Consider the following 6,000-nt stretch of genomic DNA (forward strand, 5'->3'; position numbering starts at 1 on the left):
GGGATGATGGTGTTAAATGCTTAACTGTAGTCCACAAACAGCATTTTAACATAATTACCCCTCCCTTTGTTCAGGTTTGTCAGTGTGGTGTGGAGCAGATGTGCAAATGTGTCTGGGAGGCACAATGATGACCTCTTTCGATTACCTCATCTTCTTCTGGACAGACCGCAGCAGTGTAGGTGTGCTTTTTTTTGTGAAATGCAGGCTTGGCTGATCTGATCTGGTTCTTCTTCTTATGGCCTTCGTTCGGGTTATTAAAGAGATTTTTACCCACAAAGATTCATTAGGCTAGACACATCTCATTCACCTTCCCCTGTAGTGAAAACCCTTTGGAGAACATTCCATTTAACTGCTGTTGAAGTGTTTTGTTTTATGCTCTCCTTTATGTATAATTACCAACCAGTGCATATGTTTCACAGTAGCCATGCATCATTAGAATTATTTTTATCATTCTCATTGTCCATGTTACCTTTGCTCTCAGTCCCTGCTGGTCATGGAACTCCGATGGTGTCTGGCATAGTGAAAACCAGCCCAGTGCGGCATGGGCATCCAATCAGAGCATCTGCCTCAGATAAAGACAGTAAAAGACTGGCATTGCAAGACGGTGCTGTGAAAGAGGAACTCTGATCAGATCAACTGAAATAATTAAATGACCATAAACACATCTGGGATGGAGAAAAGGGCAGTGCTTTTTGATTGGCCCTGTCTCCTTTGTACTGGAGATGACACTTAGATGATGACAGTGAGGAGCAACATTCAAGGCTTCATTTTCAGCACAAAACTCATCAACTCATCAACAATGAGAAAATTGGACAGAATTTGGAGAAAAGTTCTTACACAATCACCTGATCTGGCCAGATTTATACTTGTGGCGGAATAACTTTACTGTGGAGCAAAAATGCAGAGACTGCAACATATGACACCACAGTCTAGTGGTTCACTCTTCATCCTGGAAGCACACAGGGTGAATCTAATTTTGGCCACTCCATATTGAGCTTCCTTTAGAGGTCACAGAGAAAAGACAAACAGTCAATAAGAGAGGATAATGGCACTGCAGTGCGGGAATTTGCTATGTGGTACCAGGGGGAAATAATGATTACCATTTACTTTTGCCCTGCATGTTTGCTTTACAATGTGCATATATTTGTGTTTGTGTGTGTGTGTGTGTGTGTGTGTGTGTGTGTGTGTGTGTGTGTGTGTGTGTGTGTGTGTGTTAGAAAAGAAGAAAAAGTATGCATCACACCAGTGATTACTGCCCAAAGCTAAAACCTATGAATCAATGACAGTGCATAATCACACTTTGTCCAATTAAATCACTAAAATATTTCTAATATATAGGAAAAGGCACACAGGCAGGTCACCTTGCGCCGTAAGAAGAACACTGCATTCTGTGACCAGTGGCCAAGCAGTATTTTATTTTCAAGGTAAAATCTTTGGAGAAAACGTAAGCCAACAGCTCAGATACCACTGAGGTACTACAGCTGAGGGCTGACGTCCTTGCAATTCCTGCAATCTCATTATCAAGGTTGGAGGAAGCAGATAAGCTAAGCAAAGCTAAAGGCTTTTTGGCAGCCAAGTAGCATTTTATTCTCTTAGTGAAGCTGCCTTTCAGATCTTGTGAGGTTTTCCACAGGCAATGTAAAGAAAGGTGCTCCATAGGGGGGGGTGTATGTCTTAAAGGTGGGTTAGACTCGAGTCGAGTTTCTCTTGCCCACACCAATAGCGCAATAAGGGTCAGCTAGGAGAGTGAGCTCCTCCAGCTGATCTTCAGCTGTCCAGAGCAGTCAGCTGATATACCTCATATAAAGGCTTAAAGGATCAGCAGACTAAAGGACTGCTAAGTAATCTTAGTGCAGGAACCAGTAGCTAACCAGAACATGCAATGGAACAACTAAACCGCCACATGTTAAGTCACACAGCCACAGAGAAAGACACACACATACACACACAGTCAAACAAGCTGTCAACAGAATCATCATACAGAATATTTTACAGAAGGAATCTCTGCCGACTTCCAAGGCACTTCTCGGCTTCAGGAACATCTGTATATTTCTGCCATTTGAAAAGATTTCTGTCACGGCCAGAGCCTTTGCAGGCAGGCTGAGCAGAGCCCATGACTCACAAAGCAGCAGCCACACAGCTGGCAGGGGGAACACAGTGTTAGCAGCTGCACTTAAGAAAGACAGGAGCATAGTTAAAGGGGATCTCTGTTCACTGTGGCATAAAATGACTTTCAAGATTCACATTCTCTATAGGATTAGTGATACATTTAATCAATTTCCCACTACCGCCCCCACATACACAGATACAGATACATGTGCGCATGCACACTCGCCTCCAGCCAACAACTTCCCGCTGCTCCATTTCTGTAGAATGGGTTTGAAACTTCAGCCAGGGGTGTCGCACCCATAGAACGTGATGTGGCATAGGACCCACAAACTTTTGGAAGTTTGATTTTTTTTATTCGTTTTTCATTGTGATATGCAGCTGATTTTAATGTAATTTCCTAAACATGTTGAAAAAGTTGAAAAGGATGGATCTTGTCCCCACAATAATAAATCTCAAATTAGGAATAGCATCTTTACTGTGACAATATTTCTATAGGTATATAATATTTCTAGCCAGCTATCTCCTAGAAACCCTGAGCAAATACGGCCATGATGTAAAACATGTCAGAGGACAAGGCTATGACAGCTGTGCTGCCAGTCAAGCATGTACAAGGGAGTCCAGGCTATCATAACACACAGCAGTCAGTAGAGAGTCCAGGCTATCATAACACACAGCAGTCAGTAGAGAGTCCAGACTATCATAACACACAGCAGTCAGTAGAGAGTCCAGGCTATCATAACACACAGCAGTCAGTAGAGAGTCCAGGCTATCATAACACACAGCAGTCAGTAGAGAGTCCAGGCTATCATAACACACAGCAGTCAGAAGGGGGTCCAGGCTATCATAACACACAGCAGTCAGAAGGGGGTCCAGGCTATCATAACACACAGCAGTCAGTAGAGAGTCCAGACTATCATAACACACAGCAGTCAGTAGAGAGTCCAGGCTATCATAACACACAGCAGTCAGAAGGGGGTCCAGGCTATCATAACACACAGCAGTCAGAAGGGGGTCCAGGCTATCATAACACACAGCAGTCAGTAGGGAGTCCAGGCTATCATAACACACAGCAGTCAGTAGAGAGTCCAGGCTATCATAACACACAGCAGTCAGAAGGGGGTCCAGGCTATCATAACACACAGCAGTCAGTAGAGAGTCCAGGCTATCATAACACACAGCAGTCAGAAGGGGGTCCAGGCTATCATAACACACAGAAGTCAGTAGGCATACTTTGCACATTGTTTTACACATCATTTGAACCTCCTTGGAGTTGTTCAATCTGGTGTAAGAATACACCTGTAGCTTTTTTTGGTGTTGTATAACAGCTCTTTATAAATGCCTCTTTGAAGATATGCAGAGACAGCTAGGAACAGACATCAGCAAGCCCATAACCATAATAGCCCTCAGTGACACAAAGTGGTCAGCCTGAATTGACAACCGTAAGGTGATTTTTGATGAGTTTCTTCCCTGTGTTAAAAACAAAGGGAGACACAGACAAAGGATCATTTTGATACAGATACAGCTGGCATGGCTTTGGCACTGAGCAAAGCCACCGAGTTTGAGTTTCATTCACATCTGATGTTGCATCAGCCACTGGTGCTCGATTCAAGTATGTGCAGTGTGAGGAGATGGACATTTGCACAGCTGCCACATTGCTTTATGACTGCAGAGCTGAGCTGGTGGTGATGCGATCGAAAGAATAATTTGAAGATGTGTGGAATGAGAGTGAAAGGACAGGCTCAACAATACATGTGGCATTTCAGCCAAAGATGGTCAGAAAAGTGTCAAAAAGGCTAGACACTAGGTGGGAGAACCAAACTGATTTTGCAGAGAAATATGAGACAAATGTGAACTTTTATTTTGCAACCTTGGGTCTTGCAGTACAGTGCATCTTGGATCTTGAAGACAGATTTAATGCAGAATATCTACTTCTGTTGACCTACACTCTTGGTTTGTCAAAACCTTCAGCTGACAATGTGTCACACCTGAAATCCCACTGCAGTCATTACAGAGGAGATACCAAAGCAGCACAAGTTGAGACAGAATACAAGCTGAGCCATGGAATACAAAGGAGGATAACTCTCCCAACACAGTTCATGGGCATTTTCATTTATCTGGTTGAGAAGGACATACTGACAGCCTACCCTGAGATAATTGCTCTCTAGTCGCTGGTCATAACTCTACCTGTTCCCTCCTGTAGCAAAGCAGTTTATCAGCAATGAAATGTATTAAGAACAGTCCGAGAACCACAATAATCCAGGACAGAATGTCTGACACGATGGTCATTGATGTGGAGGCTGAGAGGTGAACTTGGAAGCAGCACAGGATTTGTTTTGGAGACTCACAGACAGGTATTAGCCAGATGGCTGTTTGGTGTGAGGGTTTTCCACTCCATACTCATCTCTGTTGTATGTAGATAAAGATGTATAGCAACATCTGCTGTAAAAAAAAAACTCACCTTCCTGGGTGTGTGTGTGTGTGTGTGTGTGTTGTTTTGTACATGAGTATATGTATATGTTTATATGTTCTTATTTATTTAATAAAGCACTAAATTTCTACATTCTTTCTAAATACCTTGTGTTTCCGTTTAGGCTAGGCTGTAGTCTATTTGTGCGATCTTAAAAAAGGGATGACTGATGGTCCTGAATTAATTGTCTGCATTTTAATTTATTTGTATGTTATCTGGCTAGATAGAGTACAGATACAGCAGATGCATATTCAAAATGATCCATGTACAATCAGCTTATAAACGATTCTCAATTTTCTCAAATTCTCAAATGCCTTTTCAGAAAATGCAGATTTTCAGTTTAAAACTTTCAAATAGTTCTGCACTAATGATACTAGTCTACCCCTATTCGCAGTAAAGCCACGTTTGTATTCAATTTGCAATGAGTGACAAATTCAATTAAAAGTACCTTTATGATTAACGTTACTACAACTGTTGCCCATACACACTTTAAAGGAGCAATAAGTATTTTTTTTTTTTTCCATCGACTCTTCTTCTCACAATAAACCAGCCATTATTCTGACACCTAATGGCCTGGCTGTATCAGAGAGTCCGTACTAAATCCATTTGAAACATGGCTGCCTACATGTGGGGGACCTGCTCAGTATAAGATGGTTCATTTGGGCACTATAAAACAATCTAAAGCAATCTAATTCTTCATCTCATGTGAGTTGTGCATTAATGCATGTTTTTTTTTTCTATTTTAAAGTGGTACAAACGACTGATTGCCTCTTTAAGTCCAAAGTAACAACACTTTGAAAACAGCGGGCATACAGTGTAACTGCCAGACAACGTGACTCACTGTACCTTTCACGGCATAAATCATTACTGTAAATGAGTACAAAGGCTGTGGTATTTAAATTAGACGCGTGGCGCTATGGAAATCGATGGGCTGTGTTCGCTTGTTTCTTAAAGATTTATCTAGATCTATGTATTGATTACTCAGCGTACTCAGCTATTTATTTGACTGGGTTTTAGCCACTGACCATTCGTAATATGAAATCACTTTCCGCGTCGGCAGATTTTTCTCGCGGGACAGAAAGGTTTTCTTGCAGGACTGAAAGATCTCCTACCTAAGACACCTCCTTGAAGTGAACGGCGAGAAGATCTTACTCCGCGGCGATGTCTGCCGCGATGCGCTCGAAGAAACGCATTCTGGTGAATTGTCGTCCTCCGCTTCTTCGATATTCACCTGTGGTATAATTTGCCCATTTGTTGTGCAAGCCATATTCTTCGAATGTGCGCGGAGGTTTAGGAAGCCCCCTGGCAAACCCGCAGTACAAAGTTTGTCTCGGGCTTGGCCAGATGACGTTATACTTGCGGAAACTGGGCGATTGCATTAGGAACGATATTGTGTGGTCTGCGGGGGACATGGCCTCGTGTCA

The 6,000-nt window shown here is 42.5% G+C and overlaps 1 protein-coding gene across 1 annotated transcript in view; it reads right to left on the bottom strand.

Annotated features, from left to right (window-relative positions):
• gramd1ba (GRAM domain containing 1Ba) overlaps positions 1-5,783 on the bottom strand; it is a 63,938-nt gene extending 58,155 nt beyond the window's left edge. Inside the window, exon 1 of the mRNA XM_027015433.2 lies at positions 5,689-5,783. The gene's annotated coding sequence lies outside the window, so the exon portion shown is untranslated. The remainder of the gene's footprint in view (positions 1-5,688) is intronic.
• Between the last annotated feature and the right edge of the window lie 217 nt (positions 5,784-6,000).

This window comes from Electrophorus electricus, chromosome 17, assembly GCF_013358815.1.
Source record: "Electrophorus electricus isolate fEleEle1 chromosome 17, fEleEle1.pri, whole genome shotgun sequence".
Taxonomy (NCBI): domain Eukaryota; kingdom Metazoa; phylum Chordata; class Actinopteri; order Gymnotiformes; family Gymnotidae; genus Electrophorus; species Electrophorus electricus.